Source organism: Nannospalax galili, unplaced genomic scaffold (genome assembly GCF_000622305.1).
Source record: "Nannospalax galili isolate Female #2095 unplaced genomic scaffold, S.galili_v1.0 scaffold218, whole genome shotgun sequence".
Lineage (NCBI taxonomy): Eukaryota > Metazoa > Chordata > Mammalia > Rodentia > Spalacidae > Nannospalax > Nannospalax galili.
The window spans coordinates 2,062,909-2,073,954 of NW_008343207.1; the positions used below are offsets into that span (position 1 = coordinate 2,062,909).

At 46.1% G+C, this 11,046-nt stretch overlaps 1 protein-coding gene across 11 annotated transcripts in view; it reads left to right on the forward strand.

Annotated features, from left to right (window-relative positions):
- The window catches only part of Pitpnm2 (phosphatidylinositol transfer protein membrane associated 2), a 162,546-nt gene that overhangs the window by 95,374 nt on the left and 56,126 nt on the right, over positions 1-11,046 (forward strand). The window lies entirely within an intron of this gene.

Below are 11,046 nucleotides of genomic sequence, written 5' to 3' on the forward strand. Positions count from 1 at the left end.
TGTAGACCAGGCTGGCCTTGAACTCACAGAGATCTGCCTGCCTCTGCCTCCCAAGTGCTGGGATTAAAATCGTGTGCCACCATGCCTGGCCAACGTGGTTTTACTTTTTCGACACTGGCTTATTTCACATAACCTAATGACCTCTAGTTCTACCCATTTGCCTACAAACATACCAACTTCTCTTTTTTTCTTTTTCTTTCTTTTAATTAATTTTAAAAGTTAGAGTTTAAAATGATGGGTTTCATTATGGTTTTTTTTTGTTTGTTTGTTTTTGTTGTTGAAACAGGGTCTCCCTGTAGTGCTAGCTGGCCTGGAACTTGATATGTAGTCTATGCTGGCCTGGATCTCACAGAGATCCACCTGTCTCTGCCTCCCAAGTCCTGGAATTAAAGGCATGTGCCACTACACCTAGCTCGTTGTTGTTGTTGTTGTTGTTGTTGTTGTTGTTGTTATTGTTATTATTATTATTATTGGTCTTTTTTGAGACAGGGTCTCCCCAGTAGCCCCAGCCGTCCTGGAACTCACTATGCAGACCAGGCTGGCCTCGAATTCAAAGAGATCCACCTGCCTCTGCCTCCCAAGTGATGGGATTAAAGGCGTGCACCACAACACCCAGCTGTTAGTTTTTTTGAGACAGGGTCTCATCCTTCTGCCTCTACCTCCTAAGTGTCGGGATTAAAGGCATGGGCCATCACACCCAGCTTCATTATGGTATTTTTTTTAAAGATTTATTTACGCACATGAGTGTTTGCCTGCATGTATGTATGTACACCACATTCATGCCTGGTGCCTGTGGAAGCAAGAAGAGGGAGTCCAGTATCGTAGAACTGGAGTTACAGATGGTTGTGAGCTGCCATGTGAGTGCTGAGATCAGAACCTGGGTCCTCTACAAGAGCAGCCAGTACTCTTAACCACTGAGCCATCTCTCCAGCCCCTCATTATGGTATTTTAATACATATATATGTCATTGTATTTTGAATTATCTATCCCATCTATCACCCTATCCCACTGCCCTCTGCCATCCTTCTTGCCCCCCTCTACCAGCCTTCATTTCTAACATCAGTCAGAAATCTTACAAACACCCCAAGTAGCCCCTCTCTTAATGGAATTTAATTAGAGCTCTCCCTTAGCCAGGAGGTTTGCACTTCCTACAAAATGACCTGGAAGGAAAAAAAAAAAACACAAATATTATCTAAGTGATGGACATCTTTGTGAAAAAGCATTATAGCTGCTCTGCTCCCTCACTATGGTCACCATTCATCCTTTAGTAAATATCTCTAGCCTTCTGTACACTCTTTCAATTCTGGCATCCTTGATTCCTTCTAAAAATCTTTGCCTTTTCCACTCTGAAAGATTATTCAGGAGAAGCAAGAGTATAAAAGCTAAAGCATTTGTGAATCATACATATAATGTTGTTAGCAATACTCAGGGTATATGTTTATATAAATAGAGGTCCATTAAGAAAGTGATGGTTCAATTCTCAAGCCATCTCTATCCTGACTGTGAAGTAAGATAAATTCAACTCTTCCACCTACCGAATGATTGAGGATAGAGTACCTCGATGACACAGAGCCACAGGTTTCGGTTTGAAAAACAGGGCTATCACCATGCAGTACAGCATTGTTCAGTCATCAAAAAAGAATGAAGCCCCAACAAGCTACAACACAAATCTTGCAAACACAACATTGAATAGAAGAAGCCAGACTCAACAGGCCATGCCCTGTATGATCCCAGTTATAGAACAGGTCTATTAAGGATACACAAATCTAACAGGAAACAGATTAGTGGACGCCATGGGGCAGTGGGTAGGATTCCGGGATATGGCAACAGGAAATGACTATTAATGACTACAGGGCTTCTTTGTGGGTAGAGAAAATGTTCTGGAATTAGATAGTGGTAATGGTACTAAAAACTAAAAGGGTAAACAAGAGAGTATGTGAATTATAGCTCCATAGCAGAAGTAAATTGGTGGGGCAGTACTTCTGACTCAAGGTAGTGAGGAGGATTAATTTATTTATACAGCCTGAGTATGGAAAATGATGAATGGTTTAGTAAATCAAGGTCTTGAACAGTCAGGTTTTCCAAATGTGTGGCACCAGAGTAGGACTTTCTTCAATGAGGCTGAAGTACAGGCTTCAGACAGAGGTTCACTCTGGTAATACTCCCAGGGGAGGGGACAGCAGCACTGTTTCATCTTTTATCCTCCTCACAGAACAATGAAGAATTAAGGGGCAGCTAGGGAGGGAGAGAACTGAAGGGAGGGTGACCCTTAGTCCATGCTGGGTACTCTGGAATCTGTCTTCAAGGAATGTGTCAGTTGTTGGAAGTCTGGGGGCCACTAGGCAATTTCTCAGAACTGAAAAGTTCCAGTGCTCTCCCAAGATGCTCAGGGCCACTGGACCTACATCTGCTAACTGCTAGGCTCAGAGCCTCGGGGCTGTGTACCTTTCTGATCCCATGGGCGGGAAAGTTTAAGGTGTTGGACTTGGGACCCTAGCTCCTGAGGTTGCAGACCTCACAACATCTGCTGGTTTGGGAACAGAAAGAAAATCAGAATTTATACCTCATAGGCCCCTAAATGAGTTGGAGAGCCTGGAGCTGGAATCTTGTACTCAGTAGGCTCCTGCTAAAGTTGATTGGTGGATGTGTTGACTGAGTAAGGAGGAAAACACTGTCCAGGCAGAAATATGGTTCAGGGTTATGCCCAGCTGCTTGCAAGCCACAGGGGCCCCTGCAACAGTGCTCAGATTGTTTGTTAATTGCAGCAATTTAAAAAAAAGTTGGACTCTAATAAGGATCTGCCACCCATTTAGCCACAGGGAAGTCATTGAGGGCTTTGATCTGTGCAGTTTCAGTGAATGGGGAGGGCTCTCTCAAAGTAGGTTAAACAAAGACCAGTGTGTCAGAGAGAGTGGGAGCAGCAAGTACCATTGATCTTCAGGAGGACTTGCAACTTAAAGAGCAGTACCAAGGAGGTCAGGTTTGGGGCGGGGTCGGGGGTGTTCAAGGGGCTTTGGCTTTTTTTTGCAAATTTTGGCATATTTTTCAAATATGATAGTTGTTCATGTGTTTGAATGCTGTTGGGGTTTGGGGGGCATCTCCAGTAGAGAGACAAAAACTACCAGGCCTGGAGGAATGCTGCAGGAAAAGGTTCCTAACTGACAAGAGGGGATGGAACCTGGTGCCCAAGTCGGCCTTCAGGTAGGAACAGAGACACCCCGCCTGTTGTAAGGATAACAGGTGGATTTGGTATAGTGGGGTTGGTCCAATCTGATGGAATCTGATGGAGGGAATTGTAGGATTTAAAGAAAACTGAAGCTGGAGAGAGGTACAAAAATCAAAGATGGTAAGTGCAGGAACTGGGTCAGTGTAATGGGATCAAAGGAGTGGAGCAAGCCCTCCTGCAGTGTTACCCCAAGCCTTTGAGCAAGGCTAGACCAGAGGTGCGTACCCACAGTAGTGAGGTGGTTACTGCTAACATTTAGTGGGTGCATCCACAGTTCTTGTTGCCAGTCAGCTAACTGGGATTACCAGGATAGGAACTGTGGGTGGGTGAGAAGTTCTGCAAGCGCTGGTCTTTGTCAGCTTTTGGACCCTCTGTGTTTAACAGCAGCAAAGCAGCCCAGGCAGGTCGGAGTAGCAGCAGCGGGTGGCGCCCTCTAGTGTCACAGCTCTCATGAGTGCCTCATAAAAAGACCCTTAGCTCCAGCTCTACAAGTGTAACAGCTCTGTGGAGGCCTAAGAAGTCAGGCTTGACAATTCTGACTGGCTTTGTAGCTTCCTGATTGATCTAGGTATGGAAATTTCTCAGCCTCTGGCAGGGACAGTGTCCTGGCTATCCCCTTTGGAGTGTATGAGATTCTTGTCCTTAAAGGCTCAACAGCTCTCGAACTCTCCCGGTGACCAGAGCCTACAAGCTTTTCTTCTCTGCCTTTTTACAGCCTTCTTCAGCCTCAGCTCTCCACCATCTCTCTGCTTTTACTGTCTCCCTGTCTCCTTTGTTCCTGCCCTGGCTGCTCCCTCTAACTGTTCAGCTGCCTCTTCAACTGTCAAAATAGCCTCCTGCTCCACAGCTTCTGCAGCTCTGTGCTAGCTGTCTCCTAGTCTACTGTCTCTACTGCCTCTTTCTTTATGTTGTCAGCTTTGTCTGCACCACTTTCAGTAGTCAAGAAAAACCACTTGAGAGAAGCCTTTTTACTAAGAAGGCTTTAATGTTACAACACCAAGGGAGGCAGCACAATAGGGTTATCTCCCAGCCAACTCCCCAAATGAGTGAAGAGGCACCCTGCTTTTATAGCCAGGAAGAGGTTCTTGTACCAATCACAGGAGACCTCACATGCAAATGGAGGTTTGTGTTTGCACCTGTCACCTTGCCTGTTTAGCCCCAGTCATGACATTCACTCTGCTAGGCCACCAAGGGAGGTGCTTCCTCCTGACCTGGGTGGAAATGGTTACAGTTATGTAGAGTTCCCCAAGGTTTGTGATAGCAAAGAGCCCAGAGCAGGCTGTTTGAAACAGTCCTGGCTGGGGCTGTGCCTGCTAGAGCAAAAAACTGTGATTACTGTGTAGTTTCCTCAGAGTACCACGAAGTATTCAAGATGACTGGTGCTGGCCTAGGGTAGTTGGGCTGGCTGGTAGTTGGACAGTCCTTTTGCTCAAGGCAGCCTGGGTAGCCAGGGAACATCCAGCAGCTGCCAGCTAGGGAGTTACCACCTGCCCTTCCCCTCCATGTCTTTGCTTATCTACAGGAGACTGAGTGCCAGAAGATTAATAAGAATGATTTTTTAAAATTTATTATTTTTACTTTATATATATGTGTGTATTACCTGCATGTAGGTAAGTGCACCCATGTCGTGCATTGCCCTCGGAGGTCAGAAGAGGCTGTTGGATCCCCTGGGACTGGAGTTATGGACAGTTGTTAGCTGCCACATGGGTGCTGGGGTTTGAACCTGGGTCTTCTGCAAGAACAACCAGTGTTCTTAACCACTGAGCCATCTCTCCAGTCCCAGTAAGAATGATTTTTAATAGAATTTTAACAATGCCTTAGGACCCCAGTGAGAGCTAAGTTCCCCCTCTTCTGTCTCACCATCACAGGATTCTTGCCAGTTGTAGAGTAAAAGACCCCTGTACAAATCCCAGCTGTGCCTCTTAGTAACTCTTGTTCCCTTGGAATTCTCATAAAGCTTGAGCTCCTCTGAAGGGTTAATAGGGCTGAAAGAGGCTTTGGGATAAGGCCTGTAGCCCAATAAACTTCCTATAAATGCCACTCAGACCTTGCCCTGGAAGTACTCCCAGCCTCCAGACATCTCAGAATCTTCCTTCATGAAAGTTTAGGAGCTGGGGACTCTGTCCCTTAGAGAGAGGCCTATTTCTCAAGCTAGCAGACTCCCTGAGACTGGATGATCAGCCTGCTGCTGCTGCTGAAATGCTGTAAGAAGAGGAAAGGAATAAGAAAGGAAGACTTCCCCCCACCCCCAAGCAAGCCCCAGGTTGCCTCTGGTCATAGCCCAGCTTGCAGAGGCATTGTATATGATGGGCCCAGCTTTGTTTTGATCATGCCCAGTGTTCAACAGAAGCATGAAACCCAGAGGCCAGGTGACAGTGGTTTCTATGACCATCAGGGTCTCCGGAGGACTGGGTGGGAGTAGTTTCAGCTAGTGCCCAGCCCTGGGCTCTGGGCCTCAGTGTCATTTCCCCCCACCAGTCGTCCCTTTGCCCTTGTCATCCCAGTCAAGGCTCAGCTCTGACAGCCACTCCAGGAATGGGAGTAATAAAGACTAGGCTCCCCTGACATATGGCTATTCTTGAGTAGGGTGCCACCTTCTGAAGGCCATTTAGTCCTCTGTACCGGCTGCTTCCCTGAGGCTGTCCTGTGAGTGAGGTGTCACAGATGAAATACCTGCAGAGCTCCACACCCCTGTGGTGCTCTCAGTGTGGCTGCTGGGCTGCAGGGTCTGATGATGAGTCCTGCAGTGACTTGGCAGTCACCCCAGCTCAGTATCCCAGTCACATAGTGGTGAGATTTGTGGCCTTCTGTGGGACTTAGGGTGACTGTAGTACCCAAGGCTTTAGGGCTTTCTGATGCCTCCCCTTCACTATCTACAGCAAGGAAGGGCTGTGCAATACTCAGAGGAGGACACTGGGGTGGGGAGAGGGGTAGCAATACTGCTGCTCCAAACCAGGATGGCAGGACAGCTAGGGAAAGAGAGGCTTGAAGAGAGGCTTTGAAATCCAGCATGAACCCTCAGTCTCAGTTTCCTCATTTACTCAATTAATACACTGGGTCCTGCTTGTTCTTTAGCCCAGGCACACTTTCCTCAGAGGAAGCCTCTAGGGCTTGGAGTATAGCTCAGTGGTAAGATGTCTGTCCAGTATGTGTGAGGCTCTGGGGAGGGAGAAAGGGAGAGAGAGAGGAAAAAAAAAAAGGGAGAGAGAGAGGGAGGGAGGGGGGAGGAGAGGAGAGAGGAGAGGGAGAGACAGAAGCACAGAGGGAGGGAGGAAGGGAAGGAGGGAAAGAAGGGAAAGGAGTGATGCTACTCTGGAACAGGCCTGGGGGACTTTGGGACGACAAGTCCTGTGCCCTCTCCTGCTTGGAAGCAACTGGTCAGGCTGATCTCAAACACATATTCAGAACAGCCACAGCCAACCTAGGGGCTGATTTTCTCCTCTGCCCCAGGGGTGGCCTTTTTGTCACTTTATCCCTAGATACATTGGACAAAGGGGGCAGGTTATTGTTGCCTTCCTTGGCTCCTGCTTGGGGACCAGAGGTTTGGGAAACAAAGACAGAAAGCAGAGCAGGGGGCTTCCCTAGAACAGGAGGCTGAAAGTGAGGGGGCAGGGAGGTTCCAGCACACCTGAGTCCTAGGGACCCTCCACATGGTTCCCTCTCTCCCTCTGTGGTTGCTAAAGTCAAAGCTAGTCCTGTTTCAACCAGTTTCCAGACTTAATAGCCAGAATGCAGCTAAGCTACATTTGGATGGGTTCCATTCTCAGTGTCTGCTCAGCCTCACTCCTGACTCCCATCTGTGACGTAAGCCCTAGCTAATCCTGGAAAAACAGATTAAGTTCTATAAACTGGATTCTCCTGCCTTCTCTCTTGCTCAGGGTGTTTCAAGGACTTGTCCATCTCCTAATTGCTCCCCTTTCCCTGGAGCCAAACTCTAGTGATCCTCCATAAATCTCTATCGTGTGCCTTCAGTTGGCCAGCACTGCCCATGGAGCTTGGCTCTGCCCTTTCCCTGCAAGGCCCATCCTTTTGGGAAGACCTTTGGGCTCCTGGCCAAGGAGTCCAGCCAGGTGTTATGCATTTTTGTTGTCCAGGACTTTGATTTCTACAATGACAGACTACACACCTCTCTGGCTCACTGCCTGTGCCTAGTCCCTGGCCTGGAGGCAGCTCATACTTTGTACTGTCTAGTGTACCACCTTTCTGCTCTCATGGCCTTTCTAGACACCACACCAAGTGGCCCCATTCTGATATGCTTTGGCCCTGGTAGTTCATCAAGGTTACTAAAGCCTTTGGGATGGTCTCCTTTCTAAGGTCCTGAAAGCAGGGTCTGGAACCCCAAGGCTTCACGAGGAACTGGGGCCTATTTGTGGCTCCAGAGAGGGCTCCTGTCCTCTCTGGAGAGGCAGGCTGTATAGGGTATACATATAGAAATATACAGACCCTGGAGATCTCTGTTTTCCATCTGTCCTCTTGATATGCCAAGCCTTGAAAGCTGCCCTGTGACCAACAGGAACTGTAATTCCATCTGAGCCCTCTCGACTCCAGCAGAGATGAGACAAAATGTGTCTGTCTTGTGCCGAGGTTGCCAAAGTGGATGTCATAAGGTTGTCATGAGGGTTCAGCTGCTAGCTGAGGGGTCAGGGACACAAGTCCTGTTCCTCCTCCAGGAAGGACTCCTAGGGTGGGGCTCCTGGCCTCAGGCTCAGCAGAAACAAAACTAGTAGGCCCTGTCTGGCCAGATAAGGCAGTAATGTCAGTCAGCCACAGGAGGGGAACCATGTGTAGCTGTCAAGCCAGCTAGCACCTGTGACGGGGCATTACTTCTTCTACCCTCAGTGCCTGAGGCTTGCATTCTTTTTCTCTGCAGTCAATGCTACCAGGAATGACTTCCCACTTGGGGATGGCCCTCTGTGCCAGTGAGCCACCTTCTGGACCCTGCTAGGTCTGTAGCAGTGCCTGGCTGCCTGTAACTGTGGGCTGGGTGCTGAGGCAATGAGCTGGCTGTGCAACATCACACTTCATCCACAAGACACCCCGACAGCTGTTCTCACCCCTATTTATAGAAGATAAAAGGTCAGAGAGAGCAGGCAATTGGCCCTACAGTGGGTCACAGCCAGAGGGGCAGGTGTGGCTGTGCCTCTGCCCTTCTCTGGCCATTTGCACATGCATAGCTTGAATCAGCTGCCCCATAGAAAAGTGCAGAAGTTGTCCCCAAATTCTATTAACTGCATCTCCCTCACTAGTGAATGTTTCTCTCTGACTGTCTGTACAAACAGACATACCCAGAGTAGGATAATGTACTTTTTTCAAGTTTTTAGATGCATTTTGAAAATGAATATCAGGACGGGGGTGTAGCTCAGTGCAAGGGTGGCATGTGCAGGGTCCTGAGTCTGATTCCAAGCATACATACAAAAATTCAAGTCAATTTTACTTTTAACATACAGATAACCTTACCATATATAATATTTACTTGAATTTAGCAAAAGACACACCTATTTGCATATATTTAAAATAAAATGGGAAAGAATTACTGAATCTCATAAAAACATTTTCTTCATTGTGATAATTCCCAAAAAGGTTAAAGGAAAAAGACTCAAAAATAGTTTTATTGAGATGCAGTTCACACGCCCATTCCAATAACTCATTTAAAATGTGCAACTCAAAGTTCTTAGTATAACCTTTTATGAACTTTTAAATTATGTTAGAGGGTATGGAACATAAAAAGTTTCCATTTTTAAGCCTGGGCTGTAGTTCTATGATAGAGTGCTTACCTGGTAGGCACCAGGCCCTGGGTTCCACCTCCAGTAATGAAGAAAAAGAAAGGTTACAGTTTAACCACCCTTGAGTATCCATTTCCATGTGCTGAGTACATTCACAGTTTCCTGCAGCTGGAACCACTATACCATTTTCAAAGCACTTTCTTCATTCACATAAAAACTTAAACCATTGGGGCTGGAGAGATGGCTCAGCGGTTAAGAGCACTGACTGCTCTTGCAGAGGACCCGGGTTTGATTCCCAGCATCCACATGGCGGCTACAAACCGTCCTTAACCCCAGTTCCAGGGGAGTCCAAAGCCACCTTCTGATCTCCGCAGCATTGCATGACACAGGTGCACTCACATACATGCAGGCAATACACTCATACACATAAAATAAAAAAAATAAGCCGGGCGTGGTGGCGCACGCCTGTAGTCCCAGCACTTGGGAGGCAGAGGCAGGTGTATCTCTGTGAGTTCAAGGCCAGCCTGGTCTACATAGTGAGTTCCAGGACAGCTGGGGCTACAGGGAGACCCTGCTTCAAAAAGACAAAAAATAAATAAATAAAATATTTTTTTAAAAAAACCATTAAACAGTGACTCCCTGGTGCCTCTTTTCCCCAGGGCTGGGTAACCTCTAATCTACTTTCTGAGAGAGGGACATTTAAAAGTTGGAGTCATTAATTTCCAAATAATAAATTTTATTCCTTTTTTAGGTTTACATTAAGATTAAGTGGGAAAGCTGGGCGTGGTGGCACACACCTTTAATCCCAGCACTTGGGAGGCAGAGGCAGGCGGATCTCAAGGCCAGCCTGGTCTACATAGTGAGTTCCAGGGGTTTTTATTATTATTATTATTTTATGTGTATGAGTGTACTGCCTGCATGTATGTAAGTGCACTCATGTCATTCAGTGCCTGCAGAGGTCAGAAGAGGGTGTCAGATCCCCTGGAACTGGAGTTACAGATGGTTGTTAGCTACCATGTGGGGGCTGGAAATCAAACCCAGGTCCTCTGCAGGAGTAGTGGGTACTCTTAACCGCTGAGCCATCTCTCCAGCCCTATTTATTGATTATTGTGGGCATGCATATAACATATGTATGTGGGCTTTGAGTGGTCTCTCCAGCCCTATTTATTGATTATTGTGGGTATGTGTATAACATATGTATGTGGGCATTGGTGTGGAGGTCAGAAGATAACTTTGTGGAATTATTTCTCTCCTTCCATCTTTATATGGGTTCTGGGAATTGTACTCAGGTAATCAGGCTTACATCATCAGGTGGCAGGCACCTTGACCTGCTAAGCCATCTTGCTGGCCCAAAGTAGATCTTTTACTACAACTGATAAGCTGACACATATTTACATTAGAGTCCACAGTTTACATTTGGGTACACTCTTGGTTGTACATTCTTTAAGCTTTATTTTTATTATTTTTATTTTTATTATTTATTTATTTTATTATTTTATTATTGTGACTCTGTGTAGGTATGTACACATGAGTGCAGATGTCCTTGAAGGCCAGAGGATCTCCTATAGCTGGAAGTTATAGGCAGTTGTAAGCCACCTGACTTGGATGCTAGAAATCATACTCAGGTCCTTTGTAAGATCAGTATGCATTCTTAAATACTAAACCATCTCTCCAACCCTTGGTTGTATATTCTTTGGGTTTAGACAAATATGTAATGGCATGTATCATCATATGGAATAGTTTCACTGTCCTAAAACCCTTCAGTACTCTGCCTATTCATCTCATTATCTATGTAATGAACCACCTACCTTACCATGAAGATTGAAGAAATAATATTTCTACCTCAATTCTTCTACTCTCAGTTTTTGTTAGTGGTATTATTATTTGTGTACATTGTCGAGGTTTTCATACACCTCAATAACCATAATTGACAAGAATGCAAAATTATTCAGTTTACATCAAGATTTCTCGATGATTGAATTTACCATGATTTATCTTTTGGTTGCTTGGATTTTAACACCAGGTAATATTTTCAAAGAAATTTTATGGATAATCTAGGCCCCTAAATTCATGTTTTAGATTGTTTAACTTTATACC